Source organism: Ornithorhynchus anatinus, chromosome 1, assembly GCF_004115215.2.
Source record: "Ornithorhynchus anatinus isolate Pmale09 chromosome 1, mOrnAna1.pri.v4, whole genome shotgun sequence".
Taxonomy (NCBI): Eukaryota; Metazoa; Chordata; class Mammalia; order Monotremata; family Ornithorhynchidae; genus Ornithorhynchus; species Ornithorhynchus anatinus.
In genome coordinates, this window is record NC_041728.1 from 168,644,775 (window position 1) to 168,670,657 (window position 25,883).

Here is a 25,883-nt window from a genome sequence, read left to right on the forward strand (position 1 = left end):
TTAGCTAAATAATTCTTAAAAGAGTAACTTAAAATACACAAACCAGAAACAAACAAACCAAAAACACTTGAATTTAACAGTGAATTTTTCCTTCCAAAACTATGTCAAAGTGACCTTCAAGAGGTGCTACCTTTATTTTGGTTCACCTCCTGGGCTTCTTCAGTGAAGTCAGGAAATGATTCCCGACAGCTCAATCTGATGGAAAGGGTGGGAGGTGGGTGGGGGGGGAGAATCTCAAGGATTAGATAAATTCACCCAAAGTGGAAATAGACATTATTGGGGGGCGGGGGCAAAGTGCCTATCCTTATTCTGAGACACCCCTTCCTCACCCCCAAGAAGCAGGGCTGCTGCTGAACACGCATGCTCAGCTGCTTCTCCACCCTCCACTCCTCGCCCCCTCCTCCCTCCTCTCTTTTCATCCCCCACCCCCTCGCTGCTCCAAACTGCGGCCTCTTTCCTCCCCTCCTCCCCCTGCTTCGCCCCTTCCATGCCAGACATCTGCGGAGCGAGGGAGGAGGGAGAGTCCCCTGGAGAAGGGCAGCAGCGGGAATAGCAGCAATAGCAGCATCCTCAGAGACCCCCCACCCACACCACCCCCCAAGTATGCACAGCGGTTAGTGGCTGTCCAGCAGATTGAGAGCCAGGAGGCCTTCCTCGCCTCTGCTTTATTCCCTGGGGTTTTCCAGACGGAGGGAAATGGAAACCCGGGCAGAGACATTTCCCCACGCTTCCTGCTCTCTCTTCCTCTAACCCTGCTGATTTTCTTCGTTTGCCGAAGGCAACAACTTCCAGACTTCGGCAAAGAAGTAGAAAGGTCCGTGTCCCTTCGTCACCGGGAAAGAGAGGTAAAAAAATAAAAACTGCAGTTTTCTGGGCTTCCCCCCTTCCCCATTCCTTGGCCTTTTGCGGGATCCAGAGGAGTCTGTCTTTGCGTTTCACAGTGGCTCCCTCCGGCTTTTCTGTTTTCCTTCCAATGGACATGTAGGTTGAGGCTCAGTCAATCGATCAATGGTATTTGAGTGTTTACTCTGTGCTAAGCACTTGGGAGAGTACAATTTAGCAGAGTTGGTAGTCATGTCCCCTGCCCACAACGAGCTTAGAGTCTAGAGGGGCTGGGTAGGAGGTTGCAGGAAGATATGAAGGGGCAGATAGGGGAGGGGACTGAAGAGGATTTAAAACAGGACAGATTTAAAATACTTTCTTTCTTTGCTCCGGTTCCTTCTGTAGGCTGGGGAGAGGAGACTGGAGAATTCATCTCCTGATCTTTGGGAGAGATGAGAATCTGGCACCCTTCCCCCATTTTGGGAGGACCAACTAAATTCCTGGCTGGGACTAGATCAAGACGTGGCTGAACTGCCTGATTGGGTATCTGGTTGTCCTGTGAGTTCCATCTATAGCTCTAGACCGTGAGCTTGTTGTGGGCAGGGAACGAGTCTATTTATTCATGTATTCATTCATATATTCATTCATTCATATATTCAATCGTATGAATAAATGAATAGGAGTTGTTGGGCTGTGGGGATGTTGAAACCAGAACATGGCACTGTTCCCAGTGGCTCCCCTTTCTCCCTACCCTGGCCCCTAGCATTCTTGTGAATTGTTCGCCTCTGAGAAAACCTACTTTTTGGACTTCTTCATTCATTCATTCAATCATATTTATTTAGCGCTTACTGTGTGCAGAGCACTGTACTAAGCGCTTGAAATGTATAATTTGGCAACAGAGACGATCCCTGCCCAACAACGGGCTCACAGTCTAAAAGGGGGAGACAGCAAAACAAAACAAGTAGTCAGGCTTCAATACCATCAAAATAGATAAATAGAATCATAGATATATGTAGCTTATTAATAAAATAGAGTAATAAATGATATACACAAATATACACAAGTGCTGTGGGGAGGGGAAGGGGGTAGAGCAGAGGGAGGGAGTAGGGGGAATGGGGAGGGGAGGAGGGAGAAGCCCTGTGGAATCAGGGGTTCAGAGGACCCCATTCACTTATCTTCACCCCCTAATTCTACAGCCAGAACTTTTAGTGTCATGTCTCTTCGCTTGGCATTTTCACTGCATTCTCTTGGGACTCATTCTCCCTAATGCTCTTTTTTGGGAACCTGGACAGACCTTTCTAGGGTTAGGATAGTTAAGGCAACATTTCACCTTCCCTAGGCAGAGATCCTGAGCTAGAGACACAGAGGGAGACATTAGAGTATGTGCATGAGGCAGGGAGGATGGGGGGAGCGGGCTTGGAGGGGGAAGACAGGGTAATAGAGGAAGAAGATGAGAGAGAATATGAGAAACATATTATCAAGAGGAATCACTCATCACCTTTAACTCCAGTGAGGTGGGCAGGGGGTGGGTGGAGGGAAGGGAAGGAAGCCAAGAAGCCAACAGATATAGCCTAGCATCTCCACAGACATGCCTCTCATGGTCTCCCTGGGTTTCTCGGGCATAAATAATGGGATGGTGCGTGCCCATAGGGCATGGAAATCAGTCTACAACTCAACAGGTCCTTTACCCGCGTGAGCAGCATAGATCTGTACTAGGACTGAGAAAATCCTGCTGAGAAGGAGAAAGAGGATCCATGTTGGTGATGTTTTTCCCCCACCCTCATCCCCTCCTTTCTCCTTCCCCCCACCCTCTGCAATTTCAGCTCTGTTAGCTGAATGTCCACCGAGTACACTGTGACCAGACAGTGCCCCCATCTATTCCAGATTCTGTCCCAGTGCTGTGACTATCTCCCTGGGTTTTTTTTCTCATCTCTGGGCCACTATAAAATGTAAAAGAGTGCAATCTGGGGCCAGAGAAGAGATCTGAGCATACTCCCTAGCAAGGATGCGTACCAGTGATTGAATAGTTATTTGTCCAAAGGAAACACATGTGTTCTCCTATGTGATATTAATAATAATGTTAATTATGATAATAATGGTATTTGTTAAATGCTTACTCTGTGCCTAGGACTGTACTAAATGCTGGGGTAGATACAGTGTGATCAAATTGTATACTGTCCCTTGTCCCACATGGAGCTGATGGTCTAAGGGGAGGGAGAACCAGTATTAAATCTCCATTTTACAAATGAGGAAGTTGAGATCCAGAGAAGTCAATTGATTTGCCCAAGATCACATAGCAGGCAAGAAGCAGAGTAGGAATTAGAACTCAGGTCTCCTGATTCCCATTCCCCTACACTACATTGCTTTTCATTCATTATCCCCATAGAGTCCAAATGGACTATGCTGACCTCTTACCCCGTCTTACTTTAGCCTGGAACATCTTCCCTCTTCGTATCTGACAGACTATGACTCTCCCCACCTTCCAAGCCTTATTGAAGGCACATGTCCTCCAAGAGGTATTCCCTAAACCCTCCTTTTCTCTTCTCCCACTCCCTTCTGTACCACCCTGACTTGCTCCCTTTCTTCATCCCCCTTCCCAGTCCCACAGCACTTATGTCCATATCTGTAATTTTATTTCTTTCTATTAATGTCTGTCTCTCCCTCTAGACTGTAAGCTCATTGTAGACAGGGAATGATTCTGTTTTATTGTTGCTGTATACTCTTCCAAGCACTTAGTACAGTGCTCTGCCCACAGTAAGCACTCATTAAATACGATTGACTGACTGACTGTGGCTATTAGTAGAGGAGGCCCAGGGGATAAGCTGACAAAATGTAGAAGTATGTGGGATTTCCCTGGGGAGAAGAGGTGGTAGGTAAGCTGGCTGGTAGTATTTCTTTAGCACTTACGGTGTTCCAGAAACGTGGCTCAGTGGAAAAAGCCCAGGCTCGGGAGTCAGAGGTCATGGGTTCTACTCCCAGCTCTGCCACTTGTCAGCTGTGTGACTGTGGGCAAGTCACTTAACTTCTCTGTGCCTCAGTGACCTCATCTGTAAAAGGGGGATTAAGAATGTGAGCCTCCCGTGGGACAACCTAATTACCCAGTATCTACCCCAGCGCTTAGAACAGTGTTCTGCACATAGTAAGCACTTAAATAACAACATTATTATTATTATTACTAAGCTCTGGGGTGGATATAAGCAAATCAGGTTAGACACAGTCACTGCCCCACGTGGGGCTCACACTGTAAGCTCTTTGTAGTCATGGAATATGTCTACCAGTTCTGCTGGGTTGTACTCTCCCAAGCATTTAGTACAATACTCTGAATAAATACCATCAATTGATTGATGGATAATGTAAAATCACTGTGGGCAGGGAATGTACCTGTTTATTGTCACATTGTACTCTCTCAAGTACACTAGTACAGTTCTTTGCACACAGAAAGCACTCAATAATTACAAATGATTGAATGTGTACAGAGCCCTGTACTAAACACTGTGAGAGAATACACAGATGGGATTTAGACGTGGTCACTGTGGCTTAGGTGGCTAACAATCCAAGTCAATGAGCCTTTATTGCAGGAGGGAGAACTACCTGAGGATTGTAGTCTGAGACACTGAAGTTAGAGACACGGCATCATATCCTAACACTGAGGGCTGGAATGGTCAGCGGGGCGGAGTTGTGGAATCTGTTTTTTTCAGCAGGTCTTTAAAAGATCATGCTCGAAGATGGGGGGAGGGAGAGAGGAGGAGAGGGCTTGGGAACTGAGAAGTTAGGTATTCCCTCGAGGTCATTCCACCAAGGGTTTTACAAGGCTGTGAACCAGGACACTGGGAATGTCACCTTCGGTCCTGGCCTTTGTTGAACGGGAACCAACAAGGTGCTTTTTTCGTGTCCATGGTGCTGAAACCTCTTCTGCTTCGTAATCAAGGGCTGATTGCATGAGAGGCTGCATTTCCCCTCCATTCCCCACAGCCGTTTGGCTCCATATATCCTACTGCCATAGGAAACTGTCAGAACTAAGCCTACTCTAGCACAGAGGCAGATTCTAGCTGTGTTCGGGCTCCAGCGATGCACCTGATTCTTTCAGAGATCCTTCCAGACCTAGAGATAATATCGATGCCTTTAGAAAAACTTGTGTTATCAGAAAGGGCCTGATTTCCTAGAGCAGGGTTGTCTTTTTTAGCATGTTTTGACTTCCTAGAAGCTGTTCAGAAACCTTAGCCTGGTCCTGAACTGTGCGAAAATCAATGGTTTTCGTGTCCGTCTCTCTCTAGATGCAGCCACAGAGAGATTTTACGGTTGGCGATGTCCGGCTTTTGCCGACCCTTCTGGCATTTGTACGTGTTTGATGTGGAAATAGATTTATTCTGGCAAGAGGCCAATTTGAAATTTGTTGAGAATAGAATATTCTGTAAATAACATCAAAAATGAAAGCTCGATAGTGACTGGAATCATTTTGACTTGCAGAACGAAAGCGGAAAGGCAGAAATCATTTGAAAAATATTATTCACTTGGAAAATGTAAATTCACATTTAGTGCTCTTTAACTGTGCTGGTTTCATTGTGTAGGATGTGAAGTCCCATAATATAATTAGAGTTCAAACTGAATATGTGGAGTCTTCTGCATTTGGTCAAAACATACATATATTCAACATGAAATTAGAAATTGGTTCTGTGAATATGGCGTTCAAACAAATATTACTTACTTTCAAGATAGATATAAATTTGCATTTTGCACATTACACTCATGCAAGCTGCTCAACAGGAACTATTTTCAGTCCTCAACATGACTACTTTAATACAATACCTTTCATTTTTAATTGGTTCACAAAAACTAATGGAAATAAATGAATATTGAAATTCAGTGTGCAGTCATTTTCTGCTAATCGTAACATTTTAAAGTTGCAACTCAATTTCTCAAAATAAGTTTTCTTATTATTTTGCTTTTCAACATAGAAATCCTTCAAAATTGAACTGGATTAATAAGCTCCCTGGCCTGAATTCATGCAGCTTTGGCCTGGAAAAGGGAGAGTTTGGTAGAGAGAAGGGCACCTGAAGGAGAACACTGAGAGACGGTGTTAGTGAGGCGATATCTATTTTTTTACTCTTTATTATGCTACGTTCATCAATTCATCAAGAGAAGCAGCGTAGCTCAGTGGAAAGAGCCTGGGCTTGGGAGTCAGAGGTCATGGGTTTGAATCCCTTGTCAGTTGTGTGACTGTGGGCAAGTCACTTCACTTCTCTGTGCCTCAGTGACCTCATCTGTAAAATGGGGATGAAGACTGTGAGCCTCACGTGGGATGACCTGATTACCCTGTATCCACCCCAGTGCTTAGAACAGTGGTCTGTACATGGTAAGCGCTTAACAGATACCAATATTATTATCAATTCATCCATTGGGGGATTTTCAGTTCCTTGTGTGGTCTAGTGGATAGACTCTAGGCCTGGCAGTCAGAAGGACCTGGGTCCTAATGCCGGCTCTTCCACTTGTCTGCTGTGTGACCTTGGGCAAGTCACTTCACTTCTTTGGGCCTCAGTTCCCTCATCTGTCAAATGGGGATTGAGACTGTGAGCCCTACATGGGACAGACACTGTCCAACCTGATTTTCTTGTATCCACCCCAGGGCTTAGTACAGTGCTTGGCACATAGTAAGAGTTTTACAAATACCATTATTATTATTACCTCCTCCATTTAAGTCCAAATGACTCAAATTAGATAAGCATTTTTTGGACACGCAATTAGGAGGACTGATTCTCTGGAGAAGACACTAATGCTAGGAAAAATCCACGGAAAATGTGGAAGTGGCAGACGGGCAGCTAGATGGATAGAGACAATAACAATGATAAAGGAAGAACCATTAGGACGGTTACAGATTACGGCAGAAGACAGGACATTCTGGAGAAAATATATTCATGGAGTTGCTAGGAATCAGAAATGACTCGACGGCACTTAATAATAATAATTTCTTTTGTATGTCCTCGAGGTGCTTAAACAGTGCTCTGCACACAATAGGTGATGGTCTGTTAATGTGGATACTGATACAAGTGGACAGCTTTTCTGCTAATTTCAAGCTACATTTTCCTCATCAACACAAATATAGGCCGGGACTCAGCCAAAGATCTGGGATCCCTAAGAAAGCGATGAAAGCCAAGTGTTCATGCTGATTCCTTTCCATAGTTTGCTTTTTTAGAAGGTAACCAGTATCACTGTCCTTTGCAATCTCACAATATCGTGAACCTAAGTCTCTGAGAGGAGGGGATAGAGTCTGCCAAAATGACTACTTTCTTGCCTTCAGAGAAGGATCCAGGGGAGGAAGAGTGTGGCCTAGTAGAAAGGGCACAAGACGGGGGGGGGGTCGAGAGATTTGGGTTCTAATCCCAGCTCCGTCGCTTACCAGCTGTGTGACCGTGGGTAGGTCTCAACTTCTCTGTGCCTCATTTTCCTCATCTGTAAAATCAATGCCGGTTCTCCATCCCTGTTAGACCGTGAGCCCTATGTGGGACAGGGACTGTGCCTGATTGATTTATTCTGCATCTACCACAGTAAATTATCCTTCTTATTATTAACAATTATTATTATGCTTGTTAAGAACTTACTCTGAGCCAAACACCATGCTAAACACTAGAATTGATACATTATAAGGAGATTGGATACAGTTCCTGTCCTATATTGGGTTTACACTCTAAAAGGAAGGGACAACAGTATTTAATCCCAATTATACAAATGAGCAGAGTGGCCTGGTGGAAAGAGCACACAAGCTGGGGAGTCAGGGGGCCTGGGTTCTAATCCTGATTCCACCTCATATCTTCCGTGTGTCCTTGGGCAAGTCACTTCACTTCTCTGTGATTCAGTTTCCTCATCTGCCAAACTGGGATTCAGTATCTATTCTTCCTTCTACTTTGACTGTAAGCCCCATGTGGAGCCGATAATAATAATAGTAATGATAATTGTGGTATTTGTTAAACATTTATTGTACTAAGCACTGGGGTGAATACAAGCAAATCATGTTAGACAGAGTCCAGTGCTTAGAACAGTGCTTGGCACATAGTAAGCAGTCAACAAATACTACAGGTAAGAGGAAACTGAAGGACAGAAAAGTCACACAGAATTATTACCAATAATCTATTTTATTCTCCCTGTTCTCCTTCTTAGACTGTGAGCCACATGAGGGACAGGGACTGAAGCTGACCTGATTATCTGTATCTACCTCAGTGCTCAGTACAGTGCTAGGCACATAATAAGTGCTTAATGATTGTTATTAATTATTATTATTACTTAATCTTAATGTTGGTATTTGTTAAGCGCTTACTACGTGCAGAGCACTGTTCTAAGCGCTGGGGTAGACACAGGGAAATCAGGTTGTCCCCACGTGGGGCTCACAGTCTTAATCCCCATTTTACAGATGAGGTAACTGAGGCACAGAGAAGTTAAGTGACTTGCCCACAGTCACACAGCTGATAAGTGGCAGAGCAAAGATTCGAACCCATGACCTCTAACTCCCAAGCCCGTGCTCTTTCCACTGAGCCACGCTGCTTCACCCAAACTGCTGTTACCTTTGGACAAAGTCTGGTCATAGCATGGCTTAGACTAGTGCATCAGCATTAGCTTATCAGCTGTGTGACTTTGGGCAAGTCACTTAACTTCTCTGTGCCTCAGCTACCTCATCTGTAAAATGGGGATTGAGACGGTGAGCCCCACATGGGACGGGACTGTGTTCAACGTGATTTGCTTGTATCAACCCCAGTGCTTAGTATAGTGCCTAGCACAGAGTTAAGCTCCTAACAAATACCACCATTATTATCAACATCTTCATCTCCCAGCCTCCAGCCTCTCCCTCCTCTAATCCAAACTTCATGCTATTATTGCACGTCTCATCTCCCTGAAGAACTGCTCAGCCCACATCTGGTATTTGTTAAGCCTTACTCTATGCCAAGCCCTGTTCTGAGCCCAGGGGTCGATACATTTCGATACATTGAAAATCCCCATTTTCCAGATGAGGCAACTGAGGCCCAGAGAAGTGAAGCGACTTGCCCCATGTCACACAGCAGACAAGCAGCGGAGCGGGGATTCGAACCCACGGCCTCTGACTCCCAAGCCCGGGCTCTTTCCACTGAACCACGCTGCTTGTCTAAATATTACTACGACTGCTCCTGCGTCTCCTCCCACCACAGCTACTATAAATATTGCTCCAACCTCCATCGCTTCTTTCACGGCAGAGCTGGGATTAGAAAGAAGAACTCCCTGTCTCCCACGTTTATGCTCTTTCAACTCAGTCACGCTGCTGTGGATTCTCAGTTTTTAAAATGTTATCACTGCCCACCTCCGAAACAGTTAGTTTTGAAATTCACCAAGTGCTTATTAGGGGCCAAGCACGGGGATAGATCAAATTTAAAAGTTTAGTCACAGTCCCTGTCCCATGGGGGGTTGAGGACAGGGGGCTTCCACTCTAAGTGGGGGTAGACAGAAAGACAACAGCAACACTGGATTGCCACAACACCAAGCTCTTGGAGAAGCAGCGTGGCTCAGTGGAAAGAGCACGGGCTTTGGAGTCAGGGCTCATGAGTTTGAATCCCAGCTCTGCCACTTGTCGGCTGTGTGACTGTGGGCAAGTCACTTAACTTCTCTGTGCTTCAGTTCCCTCATCTGTAAAATGGGGATGAAGACTATGAGCCCCACGTGGGACAACCTGATTCCCCTATGTCTACCCCAGCGCTTAGAACAGTGCTCGGCACATAGTAAGCACTTAACAAATACCAACATTATTATTAATTATTATTAAGCTCTTGTTTTGTTGTCTGTCTCCCCTGTTTAGACTGTGAGCCGGTTGTTGGGCAGGGACTGTCTCTATCTGTTGCCAAACTGTACATTCCAAGCGCTTAGTACAGTACTCTGCACACAGTAAGCGCTCAATAAATATGACAATGAATGAACAAGCCAAGACTATGACGTCAAGAGAACTAAAAGAATGTGCTTTGGAAGAGAGAGTCCTCAGACTTCTCCCTGCTCTTGCAGTGGAGCCTAGTGGATAGAGCACGAGCCCGAGGGTGAGAAGGACCTGAGTTCTAGTTCTGGCTCTGCCAATTGTCTGCTGGGTGACTTTGGGTAAGTCACTCAATTTCTTGGACCTCAATTTCCTCATGTGTAAAACGGGGATTAAGACCGTAAGCCCCATGTTGGATATGGACTCTGTCCAACCTGATAAATTTATATCTCCTGCAGTGCCTGGCACAAATTAAGTGTTGAAAAAATACAAAAAGAGATCAAGGTTTTTTACCTTCCACACTGCGATGCAGCTCTCTGATTGACCTGGAAGTCTGGGGTGATTTCTGTGCCTGTGAATGAATCTAAATTTTGCTCGACCCAAAGCTGTCTCTCCCAGAAGGGCTCTTTTCAGCAGATCCATCAGAATAGGAAGGCAGCTGCTGCCATTCCTTTAAAAGCTTTTTAATCACAGCTGTTTGGTTTAAGCCTTTTGATGATCATTTCCTTTTTGCCCACGTTAATGATGGGAAGTAAATGGCTTTTCCAAGGCTCTTTCCCTTGACTCTTTAAAATATCACCATGCCATGGAGAGAGCTCACTAACATTTACAAAATCTATTTAAACTAAAACCCAATTTTAAATCTCTAGTCTTCTCAAGAAAATGAAAATCACTGCAAATGAAATGCTCCCAACTTGAAGCCACCACTGTGGCAGGGAACGTGTCTGTTTATTGCTGTAGTGTACTCTCCCTACCACTTAGTACAGTGCTTTACACAGTAAGCACTCCATAAATATGATTGACTAAGGATTAGGATGTGGCAAATTTGATCTAATTTAGTCTAATGAACCCATTACACGTGGCCACTGGGGCTAAGCACTAGCACAGCCCTGAACTTTCAGCTCGTTAACAATAACAATAATAACTGTGGTGTTTGTAAAGCACCTACTATGTAGCAGACACTATGTAGCTGGGATGGATACTAGCAAATGAGGTTGGACCCTTTCCCTGTCCCGCATGGGGTTCAAAGTCTTAATCCCATTTTACAGACGAGGTAACTGAAGCCCAGAGAAGTGAAGTGACTTGCCCAAGGTCACACAGCAGACAAATGGCAGAGCTGGCATCCGTGACCTTCTGATTCCCAGACCTGTGCTCTAGCCATTGGTCCGTGATGCTCTTTGGGTTAAGCTCCAGGTTTGTGGGACCCATTTGCTGCTTGTGATATTTGTGAACCACTGGCTTGGGCCCAAGACACTGTCTGTGTGTCCTAGTAGAATGAACATAGTAGACCTAGTAGAATGGCCAGGGAGTCAGAAGAACTGGGTTCGAATCCCAGTTGTACCACATGAGTGAGTGAATTGCGGGGAGGTAATTTTCTACTTTAATTTTCCATCTCTTGCCGAATTGTCCATTCCAAGCGCTTAGTACAGTGCTCTGCGCATAGTAAGTGCTCAATAAATACTATTGAATGAATGAATGCCTGCTTTGTGACACTGAGGAGAGTGACGCAACAACTCTGGACCTTCATTTCCTTTACTGTAAAATGGGGATTTGATGCTTAGTCTCTTGATCTCTGTAGACTGTAAGCTCACTGTGGGCAGGGAATGTGTCTACCGACTCCATTTCCTTGTATCCACCCCAGTGCTTAGTACAGTACCTGGCACATAGTAAGCTCTTAACAAATACCATTGTTATTATCATTATTATTATTGTCTTTTCTATTGCACTCTTCCAAATGCTTAGTATAGCGCTCTGCACACAGTAGGCACTCAAATACGATTGGTTGATCTCCCTCCTACATAGATGGTGAGCCCCATGTGGGACCTGATGATCTTGTCTCTACCTCAACGCTTAGAACAGTGCTTGACACATAGTAAGTGCTTAATGAATACCATTTTTTAAAAAAAGACAGGTGTACGGAGTTCCAGCACTTCTACAGAACTCACTGTTAAGTGATCAACAGCACCATCTTGCCAGTAGCTCATTAGCAACTAAATTCTACAATCCTTCCCAGCTGTAGAGTCACCTTTTTTTAATGATATTTGTTAAGTGCTTAATATGCATCAGGCACTTTTCTAAATGCTAGGGTAGATACAAGATGATACAGAGAAGTTAAGTGACTTACCCAAGGTCATGCAGCAGACAAATAGCAGAACTGGGATTAGAAGCCAGGTCCTTCTGACTCCCAGGCCCGTGCTCTTTCCACTAGATCATGCTGCTTCTCACTGATTCATTCAGTCGTATTTATTGAGCGCATACCATGTGCAAAACACTGCGCTAAGAGCTTGGGAGAATACGATACAACAACAAACAGACACATCCCCTGCCCACAATGAGCTCATACTTCCACTGTCATAGTGGATTTCTGGGAGGTGATTGGACTTTGACCATCCCCTTGGTATTGGCTGTATTAGTTGGAAGACCACCATGGGAGTTCTATCTCTTCAGGTCTATCTTTTGTGGCTTTAAAAAATAAAAAGCAGCGGCATCTAGAGGAAAGAGGATGGGGCTGGGAGTCAGAGGACCTGGGTTCTAATTCTGGCCCCAACACTTGTCTGTTATATGATCCTGGGCAAGTCTGTGGCTCAGTTCCCTCATTTGTTAAAGGGGAGTTAAGACTGTAAGCCCCATGTGGGACAGGAACTGTGTCCAACCTGTGTATCTATCCACCCCAGCACTTAGTACAGTACCTGCAACATAGTAAATGCTTAACAAATTCCATTAAAAAAAAGCAGCATTGTCCCTCCTTGCTAGTGACAAGGAGTGGGCCATGACTTCTGAAGGGGAGTTAGCTGCGACGTGCTGGATGACCAGAGCAGGGGAGATGCCGGCCTGCCAGGTGGCAGTCACAAATAGAGGTGGCTCTTTCGGAGCGGTGGCTCCAGGCGCACTGAAATCAAGAGGCGGAATCGTCAGCGGCCCCTGGACACCCAAGCTGCAGTTGGCCCGGCCCATGAGAGGACACTCTCGTTGGGTGAATGATTCATTCATTCATTCAGTAGTATTTATTGAGTGTTTACTATGTGCAGAGCACTGTATTAAGTGCTTGGAATGTACAATTCGGCAACAGATAGAGATAATCCCTGCCCAATGAGGGGCTTACAGTCTAACTGGGGGAGACAGACAGACAAAAACAAGACAACATAATCACGATAAATAGAATCAAGGGGATGTACACCTCATTAACAAAATAAATAGGGTAATAAAAATAGAGACAAATGAGCACAGTGCTGAGGGGAGGGGAAGGGAGAGGGGGAGGAGCAGAGGGAAAGGGGGCTTAGCTGAGGGGAGGTGAAGGAGAGAAGGGGAAGGGAGCAGAGGGTGGAGGGGGAGCAGAGAGGGAGCTGAGGGAGCAGAGGGAAAAGGGGAAGCTCAGTCTGGGAAGACCTCTTGGAGGAGGTGAGCTCTCAATAGGGGTTTGAAGAGGGGAAGAGAGTTAGTTTGGCGGAGGTGAGGAGGGAGGACGTTCCAGGACAGAGGTAGGACGTGGGCCAGAGGTCGCCGGCAGGATAGGCGTGAACGGGAGACTGTGAGGAGGTGGGCGGCAGAGGAGCGGAGCGTGCGGAGTGGGGAGTAGAAAGAGCGTGGCTCAGTGGAAAGAGCATGGGCTTTGGAGTCAGGGCTCATGAGTTCGAATCCCAGCTCTGCCACTTGTCGGCTGTGTGACTGTGGGCGAGTCACTTAACTTCTCTGTGCCTCAGTTCCCTCATCTGTAAAATGGGGATTAAGACTGTGAGCCCCACGTGGGACAACCTGATTCCCCTATGTCTACCCCAGCGCTTAGAACAGTGCTCGGCACATAGTAAGCGCTTAACAAATACCAACATTATTATTATTATTATTAAGAGAGAAGGGAGGAGAGGTAGGAGGGGGCAAGGTGATGGAGAGCCTTGAAGCCTAGAGTGAGAAGTTTTTGTTTCGTGCGGAGGTCGATAGGCAACCACTGGAAGTTTTTAAGGAGGTGAGTGACATGCCCAGAGCGTTTCTGCAGGAAGATGATCGGGACAGCAGAATGAAGAATAGGCTGAAGTGGGGAGAGACAGGAGGAAGGGAGATCAGAGAGGAGGCTGACACGATAATCCAGCCGGGATATTACGAGAGCCCGTACCAGTAAGATAGCCGTTTGGGTGGAGAGGAAAGGGCGGATCTTGGCGATATTGTAAAGGTGAAACCGGCAGGCATTGGTGACAGATTGGATGTGTGGGGTGAATGAGAGAGCCAAGTCAAGGATGACACCAAGGTTGTGGACTTGAGAGACGGGAAGGATGGTCGTACTGTCCACGGTGACAGGGAAGTCAGGTAGAGGACAGAGCTTGCGAGGGAAGATAAGGAGCTCAGTTTTGGACATGTTGAGTTTTAGGTGGCAGGCAGACATCTAGGTGGAGACATCCTGGAGGCAGGAGGAGATATGAGCCTGAAGGGAGGGAGAGAGAACAAGGGAGGAGATGTAGATCTGGGTGTCATCTGCATAGAGATGATAGTTGAAGCCGTGGGAGCGAATGAGTTCATCAAGTGAGTGAGTCTAGATGGAGAACAGAAGAGGGTCGAGAACTGACCCTTGAGGAACTCCTAAAGTTAGAGGATGGGAGGGGGCGGAGGGGCCCATGAAGGAGATCGAGAATGAACTGCCAGAGAGATAAGATGAGAACCGGGAGGGGACGGAGTCCGTGAAGCCAAGGTGAGATACGGTGTGGAGGAGAAGGGGATGGTTGACAGTGTCAAAGGCAGCAGAGAGGTCAAGGAGGATTAGGATAGAGTAGGAGCTATTGGATTTGGCAAGAAGGAGGTCATGTGTGACCACTGAGAGAGCAGTCTCGGTAGAGTGGAGGGGATGGAAGCCAGATCGGAGGGGGTCCAGGAGAGTGTGTCCAGAACGATGTGCTCGATTCTTTGTTTTTATGGTATTTGTTAAGTGCCTGCTATGTGCCAGGCACTGTACTGAGTTCTGAGGTAGATACAAGGTTGGACACGGTCCATGTCCCATTTGGGGCTCACAGTCTTAATCCCCGTTTTACAGATGAGATAGAGGCCCTGAGAAGTGAAGTGACTTGCCCAAGCTCACACAGAAAATAAGTGCCGGAGCTGAGATTCAAACCCAGGTCCTTCCGACTCTCAGGCCCCTACTTTATCCACTAAGCCACACTGCTTCTCAATGTAGAAGAGCCGTTGGTCATATGCGGTCTTTCTGGCCACATTCGTGCATGCAGGCAGAGGCTACAATGGGTAGCATCACCTATGAATGCGAAGGAAAGCGATGTACCAGGAAATGTTCTATTTCCTTCAGTCTTTGCAACTGCCAGGGAATAAATTCAAGCTCTTTGGTCAATTATCATATATCTTTTCATGTACACACATGCACACACTCACACACACCATACACACACTCACTGAATTCTTTGCTTCTAACACTTTGCCGAGAGCCTCCTCAGCTTGTGTGGAATTTCTCTCGGTTTTGGCTAGGGTGCCTGACACCTATACAATAGTATTTATTCTCACCATCTGTTCTTCTGTTTGACAGCAATCCTCCCTCCAAGAGGGAGAATGCCAAAAACTAGAGCTCTGTTTGACTCTTCTTTGTGACCATTCTCACCGTAATTTTTTTCAGTTTTTGGAGGGGTTCTCCAATCTGCCCCAGATAGAATCCTATAAGGGAGTTTAGAAATGTGTCACTTTCCCAAACCTTCGGGCTATCTTTGGTTTTTGATGTAAAAGGCGGGGTTCCTTCAGGATGAGATCCGAAGCAATTTTGTTACCTTTACACACTGGATTTGTCTTTCGAAGCTATACAACACAAAGACCCCAAAGTCAGGCATTTTCAGTCATTTTGTCCAGTTCAGGAAGCCCTGGGTAGGGCTTGACTGCCTGACATCTTTGCCACTTTAACGAGCTCGACAATTTTCCTGAGCTCCTGCCACTCATTGAGTCAATCCAAGGTATTTATCAGGTGGTTACTATGTGCAGAGAACAGTACTAAGCGCTTGGGAAAGTAAAATTAAAAAAGGAGAACCTTGCCCTCGAGGAGATTACAGTCTAGTGGGAGAGAAAGACACAAAATTACAGTAATAACTGTGTATTGGTTAAATGCTGACTATGTGCCAGGCACAGTACTAAGTGCTGGGGTAGATACAAGCTAATCAGGATGGACACAGTCCCCGTCCCACCTGGGGCTCACAATCTTAATTTCCATTTTACGGTTGAGGTAACTGAGGTCCAGAGAAGTGAAGTGACTTGCCCAAGGTCACACAGCAGACAAGTGGATGAGTTAGGATTAGAACTCAGATCTTTCTGACTCCCAGGCCCATGTTCTAGCCCCTAGGCCATGCTCAGGAAGGAAGAGGGAAGCAAACGTATGTACCCAAGTGCTTTGGGGGTGGAGGGTGGGGTGAATGGGTGCTCAGGAAGTGAGGATTCACATACTCCAGAGTCCCGCACTGCTTCCTTCAATCAATCAGTCAACTGCAGTTATATTTTCATTTTTTAATGGTATTTGTTAAATGCTTACTACTGTTCTAAGTGCTGGGGTAGATATAAAGTAATAATAATCATAATCATAATGGTATTTGTTAAGCGCTTACTATGTGCAAAGCACTGTTCTAAGCCCTGGAAGTAATTAGGTTGGACACAGTCCATCTACTGACCTAAGTGCTTGGGAGAGTACACTATAACACAATGTTATAACAGAATTGGTCGACACGTTCTTTCCTGCCTCTCCTACCCCTCTGCACACAGTAAGCGCTTAGTAAATATGCATGGCGTAGCGGATGGAGCACGGGCCTGGGAGTCAGAAGATCATGGGTTCTAATGCCGCGTCCGCCGCTTGTCTGCTGTGTGAGTTGGGCAAGTCACTTCACTTCTCTGAGCCTCATTGACCTCATCTGTTAATGGAGATTGAGACTGTGAGCCCCACGTGGGACAGAGACTGTGTCCAACACAATTTGCTTGTGTCCACCCCAGTGCTTAGTATGGTGCCTGGCACATAGTAAGCATTTAACAAATACCATCATCATTATTACTATTATTATTATTATTACTGCTAATACTACTTGAAGCAGTGTGACCTAGGAGAAAAAGCACAGGCTTGGGAGTCAGAAGGATCTAGGTTCTAATCCCTACTCTGCCACTTGTCCGCTATGTGACCTTGGGCAAGTCACTTCACTTCTCTGGGACTCAGTTCCCTCATCTGTAAAATGGGGATTAAGACTGTGATTAGTTTGTGTCTACCCCAGCGCTTAGTACAGTGCCTGGCACCTGGTATGTGTTTAACAAATATAAAAAAAAGAGAGGGTCAGGATTAGAACCCTGGTCCTCTGATTACCCGGCCTGTGCTTTTTCCACTGACCTGCTGCTTCCCACTCATCTATATATGTCTATTCAACTGTATATTGAATTATTTGACTACTTATATGAATCAATCGATGGTATTTAATGAGCTCTTCTTGTGTGATCGCCTGGGAAAGTACAATACAAGAGAATTGGTAGACATGATCCCTGACCACAAGGAGCTTACAGTTTACAGGGGATACTATAGATTTTTTTCCTCATCTCTCCCATTAGAGTGTAAACTCTTTGAAGGAAGGGACTATGTCACTTCATTAGCCTGTACTTACCAAGCGCCTAGGAGATAGAACTGTGTCAAATAGGTGTTTGGCTAGAGCTGAGACCAGAGGGGTATCCAATTCCAGATACATATATAAGTGCTGTGGGGCTTGGAGCAGGGAGGAATAAAGGGAGCAAGTCAGGAGAATGCAGAAGGGAGTGGGAGAAAAGGGAGTGGGAGAAAAGGGAGTTACTTCATAATAATAATAATAGTATTTGCTAAGTGCTTACTATGTACCAAGCACTGTTCTATTCACTGGGGTAGGTACAAGGTAATAAGGTCCCACGTGGGGCTCACAGTCTTCATCCCCATTTTACAGATGAGGTCACTGAGGCCCAGAGATGTGAAGTGACTTGTCCAAAGTCACGCAAGTGGCAAATGGCGGAGCTGGGATTAGAAACCATGACCTCTGACTCCCAAGCCCAGGCTCTTTCCACTAAGCCAAGCTTCTTCTGGGCTGAGAGCCCCATGTTGGACAGGGACTTTGTCCAACCTGATTAACTTGTATCTACCCCAGCGCTTAGTACAGTGCCTGGCACAGAGTAAACACTTAACAATTACCATTAATTATTATTAATAATAATAATGATAAGGAAATGAACCATCCAAGTTTGCCATAGGCACATCTGAGGGACCAATCAAGTCAAGTAGGGTGGCCCAGCTCTTCAGAGAAGAGACGGGCGATGTAATTGTAACTCAAATAAGAGTTTCCACAGGATGACTCCTTTTTTCAAAATGGCATCTGTTAAGCACTTAACTACGTGCCAGGCTCTGTACTAAGCGCTGTGGTGGATACAAGCCAGTCCCTGTCCCATGTGGGGCTCATAGTCTCAATCCCCATTTTCCAGATGATGGAACTGAGGCCCAGAGAAGTGAAGTGATTTGCCCAAGGTCACACAGCTGACAAGTAGCAGAGCCGGAATTAGAACCCATGACTTTTTGAGTCCCAGGCCCGGACTCTATCCACTATGCCATGCTGCTCCTTATATTGTACACTCCCAAGTGCTTAGTACAGCTTTTTGTACACAGCAAATGCTCAATAAATATGATTGAATGACTGACTGACTGAATGAAACCGTGAAAGTGGCAACAGGGCTGAGGCCATGAGGGAGTAAATTGGCTGGTCCAGAGAGCCTGCAGTGGGCATGATAATAATAATTATGGTATTTGTTAATCGCTTACTATGTGCCAAGCCCTGTTCTAAGCACTGGGGCTGATACAAGGTAATCAGGTTGTCCCACGTGAGGCTCACAGTCTTAGTGCTCTGCACAGAGTAAGCTCTTAACAAATACCATAATTATAATTATAATCCCTATTTTACAGATGGGGTAACAGGCACAGAGAAGTGAAGTGACTTGCCCAAAGTCACACAGCTGATAAGTGGCAGAACAGGGATTAGAACCCATGACCTCTGACTCCCAAGCCTGTGCTCTTTCCACTTAGCCACGCTGCTTCTCCATCAGTCTTTGCCCCCAAGGAGAAGGCCTCCCAGCCCTCCGCCTGGGCTCCCGCCTGTTTGCCTGACTGGGAATGTGCCCTAATAATAAAAATAATAATTTTGGTACTCTTTAACCAGGCAATATGTGCCAAGCACTGTTCTAAGCGCTGGGGTAGGTACAACTGAACCAGGTTGGACAGAGCCCCTGTGCCACACGGGGCTCACACTCATCCCCGTTTTTACAGATGAGGTAACTGAGGCCCATAGAAGTGAAGTGGCTCGCCAAGGTCACACAGCGGACACGTGGCAGAGTCGGGAATAGAACCCAGGTCCTTCTGACTCCCAGGCCCGGGCTCTATTCACTAAGATACGCAGCTTCTCTACTAAGCCACCCCGCTTCTCTAACTCTCAGCTGTAGCCGCGACTCTCCTCTGCTACCGTCACCGGGAGCCGCGCGGCTAAGTCACGAGAGAAACCGACAAACGCATTAGTGACAACAAACTCTCTCCTTTCCCATCAATCACCATCAAAATAGCAACTTTCTGGGAAATGTAGTAATTGACAACTTCTGTAAATATATTTAGAGAGAGCCTTCTACTATTTAGAGAGATGATAATATTGAAAAGATTTTTTTTTTTTATCAGCGTGCGCAGCTGTGGGTGATAAGACCCACACATAACTGAAAATTGCAGCACATTATGCGTATGAAAAGATTTCCCCTCGTTGTCCTTTTGTATGTTTTATCCACAATACCAGCCGCTGTTTTCCCTTGGTCTCTTGATGTCGTGATCCTCCGGAAGCCACTGCTCTAATCAATCTATCCATCAGTGATTCCGTTTTTGATTGCCGTAAGCCAACCTGACCTATCTCCTTTGGCTGTCTTCCAAAAGTTCACTCCTTTCCCACAGCATTGTACATTTAGTTTCATTCTGTCTCCTAAAAACATTTCATCCGTCCAACTGCAGCAGTGTAGCCTGATGGAAAGAACTCAGGGCTTGGAGTCAGAAGAACTGGGTTCTAATCCTGACTCTGCCACCTGTCTGCTGTGTGACCTTGGGCAAGCCACCTCAACTCTCTGTGCCTCAGTCACCTCATCTGGAAAATGGGGATTGAGACTTTGAGCCCCATATGGGACAACCTGCTTACCTTGTATCTACCCCAGTGCTTAGAACAATGTTTGGCACATAGTAAGTGCTTAACAAACACCATAATTATTATTATTTTGTGGATAAGGTCACTGAGACAGAGAAATGAAGTGACCTGCCCAAAGTCACACAGCAGACAGGTGGCAAAATAGGAATTAGAACCCAGATCCTCCAACTCCCAAGCCCGTGCTCGATCCACTAGGCCACGCTACAGCCACTAACCTGTTGTGTGGCCTTAGGCAAGTCATTTAACTTCTCTGTGCCTCAGTTACTTCATCTGTTAAAGGGGGATTCAGTACCTGCCCTTTCTCTCTCCCCTTTAGACTGTGGGACAGGAATTGAGTCTGATCATCATCTACTACAACCCAACCCACACACTTCGCTCCTCTAGTGCTAACCTTCTCACGGTGACAGCCTCTAGAGAAGCAGCGTGGCTCAGTGGAAAGAGCCCGGGCTTGGGAGTCAGAGGACATGGGTTCAAATCCCGGCTCGGCCACTTGTCAGCTGTGTGACTTTGGGCAAGTCACTTCACTTCTCGGTGCCTCAGTGACCTCCTCTGTAAAATGGGGATTAAGACCTTGAGCCCCACGTGGGGCAACCTGATTACCCTGTGTCTACCCCAGCGCTTAGAACAGTGCTCGGCACATAGTAAGCGTTTAACAAATACCAACATCTATCTCCCCGCCGACTCTGAGCCCATGTCTTGCCTCTGGCCTGGAACGCCCTCCCTCCTCAAATCCATCAGACACTTACTCTCACTCCCTTCAAAGTTGTATTGAAGGCACAACTCCTCCAGGAGGCCTTCCCTGACTAAGCCCCTCTTTCCTCTTCTCCCACGCCCTTCTGTGTCGCCCTGACTTGCTCCCTTTGTCCATCTCCCCCTCCCAGCCCCACAGCACTTATGTCCATATCTGTCATTCATTTCTTTATATTAATGTCCGTCTTGCCCCCTTTAGACTCTAAGCTCACTGTGGGCAGGGATTGTTTCTGTTTATTGTTCTATTGTACTCTCCCAAGTGCTTAGTACAGGGCTCTGCAATGGTAAGCACTCAGTAAATGCAGATGAATGAATCATCATCATCAGTGGTATTTATTAAGCTCTCACTACGTGCAGAGCATGGTACTAAATGCTTATTTGAGTACACCTGCCCCAGTGCTTTAAGCTCGTTGTGGGCAGGAAAGGTGTCCGTTTAGTGTTGTGTTGTTCTCTCCCAGTCGCTTAGTACAGTGCTCTGCAGGCAGTAAGTACTCAATAAATACGGTTGAATGAATGAATGGTGCACAGAAAGCATTTAATAAAGACCACCGTGATGATTCGAACCTAATTTCAGTTGACCATAGAGCAGTTGTTTGGGGATCTGGCTGTCGTTCGGTTTTCTCACATGAGCAGCCTAGCCAAGGAGTCCAGAACTTCCCTGTCTGAGTTTGAGCCTTGACAGTTGGGACAGAGGAGAATTCTTGGTCCTCACAATCAGAGTTCTGACCTCTGATGGGAGATAAATACCCCACAGTGAGGAGTCCTAGAGAAGCAGCGTGGCTCAGTGGAAAGTGCAGAGGCTTGGGAGTCAGAGGTCATGGGTTCTAATCCCGGCTCCACCATTTGTCAGCTCTGTGACTTTGGGCAAGTCACTTCACTTCTCTGAGCTCAGTTACCTCATCTGTAAAATGGGGATCAAGACTGTGAGCCCCACGTGGGACAACCTGATCACCTTGTATCCCCCCAGCACTTAGAACAGTGCTTTGCACATAACTTAACAAATGCCATTATTATTATTATAAGCATATTCAATCCATACTCAATCCTCCTCCAAGCTCTGTTCTAAGCACTTACTAAATATGACTGAAGGAAAGAATGAATGAATAAATGTGGTTCTGGGAAACTTTCTCCGGCAGCAGCATGGCCTAGGGGAAAAAGTTGGGAGTCAGAGGACCTGAGTTCTAATCCTAGATCTGCCACTTTTTTTTTTCGTGGTATTTGTATCTGTTAACCAGTGTTAGACACTATACTAACCACTGGGGTAGATACAAGTTAATCAGATTGGACACCACCCATGTCCCTTGTGAGACTCAGTGTGTCTTAATCCCCATTTTCCGGATAATGGAGCTGAAGCAAAGGGAAGTTGAATGACTTGCCCAAGAACACAGAGCAGACAAGTGACAGAACCACGAGGCAGGAGCCAGAACCAGGCACTTGTCTGCTGTGTGATCTTGAGCAAGTCACTTAACTTCTCTGGGCCTCAGCTTCCTCATCTGTAAAAAATGGGGAGTAAGTCTGGGAACCCATCTGGAACACGGACTGTGTCCAACCTGATTATCTTGTATCTACCCAACACTCAGTACAGTACCTGGTACATAGTAAGCATTTAACAAATAAAATATATAAATCTTAGATCTATATTTTTATAAAAACCCTTAATGTGTCACGATAATGCCATCCTCCTGGTTACCATGATTACCAGGAACCTGGCCAGGCCTGGACAGGTATTTATGTCCTTCATAAAGTGGCTAAGCTCTTTGGTGAACAAAATCGAGACAAGCTATAGGATAGTGTTTAGAGCACAGGCCTGGGAGTCAGCAAGTCATGGGTTCTAAACCCAACTCTGCAACTTGTTTGCTGTGTGACCTTGGGCAAATCACTTTACTTCTCTGGCCCTCAGTTACCTCATCTGTAAAATGGGGATTAAGACTGTGAGCCCCACCTGGGACAGGGACTGTGTCCAATCCCATTTGCTTGTATCCATCCCAGCATCAGTACGGTGTCTAGCTCAAAGTAAGCGCTTAACAAATACCATTATTCCTGAGAAGGAGGCAGCTCCACGAAACACCTGAAAAACTGCCAACAGAATCCAGATTAGGAAATAACAACTCTCTCAAGGATTGTAAATGAAAAATATCGCAAGTTGCATGTTGCAGAAATTGGCATGCCATCCCGAAAGGATTGAGCAGCAGAAGGCAGAGCAGGCTCCAGAGTGCCAGGAGTTGAAATGAGGCCATCAGGATGGTGTGAATGAATCAGACGGCGGCAGATAGTGACAGAGGACAAAAGGAGACTCGCTCCGAGTGGAAGACAACAGTCTGTCAGTCAATCGTATTTATCGAGTGCCTACCCTGCGCAGAGCACTGTGTTAAGCCCTTGAGAGAGGACAATAGAAACATTACACACTGCAGAGGCAGAGAGGCACTCAAAGTCCTTTTCTCTGTCCTCCCCAAATGAACAGTGTGCTAAGCACTCAGCACACTAATATTTAATTAACATTGTGTTCATTTTCATGAACATTAACAGACTCAGTTACTGTTCTTGGACGTTTGAATGGAGATGCACACGGTGGATAGAGCACAGGCCTGGGAGTCAGAGGACCTGGATTCTAATCCCAGGACCACCCCCTGCTGCCTGTGTGACTTTGGGCAAGTCATTTCACTTCTCTGGCCTTTGTTTCCTCAACTGTAAAATGGGCATTCATTACCTGTTTGCTTCCCCCTTAATCTGAGTCTCAAATGGGCAGGGACTGTTTCTGACCCGATTATCTTGCAGTCATTCATTCATTCAGTCATATTTACTGAGTGCTTGCTGCGTGCAGAGCACTGTACTAAGTACTCGGGAGAGTACAATGCAACAATAAACCGACACATCCCCTGCCCTCAACGAGCTTACAGTCTAGAGGAATGTATCTACCTCAGTGCTTACAACAGTACTTAGTCTACAGTTAACACTTTCCCTCCATCACTCTGGAACCACTAACCCAAAGCCCTGGATCTCTGCCTCTGGCCACCTCCTTGGCTCTTATGCTCGAGCTGCTGAGTGCTGTTGGCCAAAGTCTAAACACCAAGCCAACCTCGTTCCCCTCAAATTTATCCTTTCTTGCCTTAACCTCGCCCTCTCCTCTGCCAGGCAAAGCTATTTTTCTTCTCTCATTGACACCCATGCCCATCACTCCCGCCAGCTGTTTCGGACATTTAACTCCCTCCTCAGGCCTCCTGTTCCTCCCCCTCCTCCCTCCCTCACCCCCAATGATCTGGCCACCTACTTCATCATGAAAATTAACACAGTCAGGTCTGAGGTCCCCAAAGTCACCCCTCCCCCCCACTCCCAACCTTCTCTCCTACTTTCCCATCTTTCCCCGCAGTATCCTCAGAGGAGATCTCCTCCCTCCTCTCAAGTGCCCCCCCCCACCTGTGCTTCGGATCCCATTTCCACTCATCTTATAAAAACTCTCACTCCTTCCCTCCTCCCCTCCTTAACTACCATCTTCAACCACTCACTCTCCAATGGCTTCTTCCCCTCTGCCTTCAAACATGCCCATGTCTCCCCCATCCTAAAAGAACCCTTTCTTGACTCCACTGCTCCTTCCAGTTATCACCCCATCTCCCGTCTACCCTTCCTTTCCAAACCCCTAGATCGAGTCATCTACACTCGCTGCCTCGAATTCTTCAACTCCAACCCTCTCCTGGATCCCCTCCAACCTGGCTTCCATCCCCTTCACTCCACCAAAACTGCCTTCTCAAAGATCACCCGTGATCTCCTTCTCGCCAAATCCAATGGCTCCTTCTCTATCCTGATCCTGCTCCAACTCTCAGCTGCCTTTGACACTGTCGACCATCCCCTTCTCCTCAACACATTATCCAACCTTGGCTTCACGGACTCCCCCGTCTCCCGGTTCTCCTCTTATCCCTCTGGCTGTTCATTCTCAGTCTCCTTCTCGGGCTCCTCCTCCCCCTCCCATCCTCTAACTGTAGGGGTTCCTCAAGGGTCAGTTCTTGGTCCTCTTCTGTTCTCCATCTATACTCACTCCCTTGGTGAAATCATTCACTCCCATGGCTTCATCTATCATCTCTATGCAGATGACATCCAAATTTACATCTTCTCCCCTGTTCTCTCTCCCTCCCTCCAGGCTCGTATCTCCTCCTGCCTTCAGGACGCCTCCATCTGGATGTCCTTCCGCCACCTAAAACTCAATACGTACAAGACTGAACTCCTTATCTTCCCTCTCAAACCCTGTCCTCTCCCTGACTTCCCCGTCACTGTGGATGGCACTACCATCCTTCCCGTTTCACAAGTCCACAACCTCAGTGTCTTCCTTGATTCTGCTCTCTCATTCACCCCACGCATACAATCCGTCACCAAAACCTGCAGGTCTCACCTTCGCAACAACGCCAAGACCTGCCCTTTCCTTTTCATCCAAACTGCTACCTTGCTGGGACAATCTCTCATAATATCCTGACTGGATTATTGCATCAGCCTCCTTTCTGATCTCTCATCCTCCTATGTCTCCCCACTTCAATCTATACTTCACTCCGCTGCCCGGATTACCTTTCTGCAGAAACGCTCTGGGCCTGTCACTCCCCTCCTCAAAAACCTCCAGTGGTTGCCTATCAACCTTCTCATGAAACAAAACTCCTCACTCTTGGCTTCAAAGCTCTCCATCACCTTGCCTTGCCCCTTCTTAAATAAAATGTTTGTATTTGTTAAGCGCTTACTATGTGCCAAGCACTGTTCTAAGCGCTGGGGTAGATACAAGATAATCAGCTTGTCCCACGTGGGGCTCACAGTCTTCATCCCCATTTTACAGATGAGGGAACTGAGGCACAGAGAAGTGAAGTGACTTGCCCAAGGTGACACAGCTGACAAGTGGCGGAGCTGGGATTAGAGCCCATGACTTCTGACTCCCAAGCCCGGGCTCTTTTCACTGAGCCACGCTGCTTTTTACCTCACCTCCCTTCTCTCCTCCTTCAGCCCAGCCCACACACTCCACTCTTCTGCCGCTCACCTCCTCACTGTGCCTCAGTCTCGCCTGTCCCGCTGTTGACCCCTGGCCCACATCCTACCTCTGACCTGGAATGCCCTCCCTCCTCACATCCACCAAACTAACTCTCTTCTCCTCTTCAAAGCCCTACTGAGAGCTC

The 25,883-nt window shown here is 46.5% G+C and overlaps 1 protein-coding gene across 1 annotated transcript in view; it reads left to right on the plus strand.

Moving 5' to 3' along the window:
* Window positions 1-444: 444 nt before the first annotated feature.
* Window positions 445-25,883, plus strand: part of SLC35G2 (solute carrier family 35 member G2) — a 41,380-nt gene continuing 15,941 nt past the window's right edge. The window contains exon 1 of the mRNA XM_029056265.1: window positions 445-845. The gene's annotated coding sequence lies outside the window, so the exon portion shown is untranslated. The remainder of the gene's footprint in view (window positions 846-25,883) is intronic.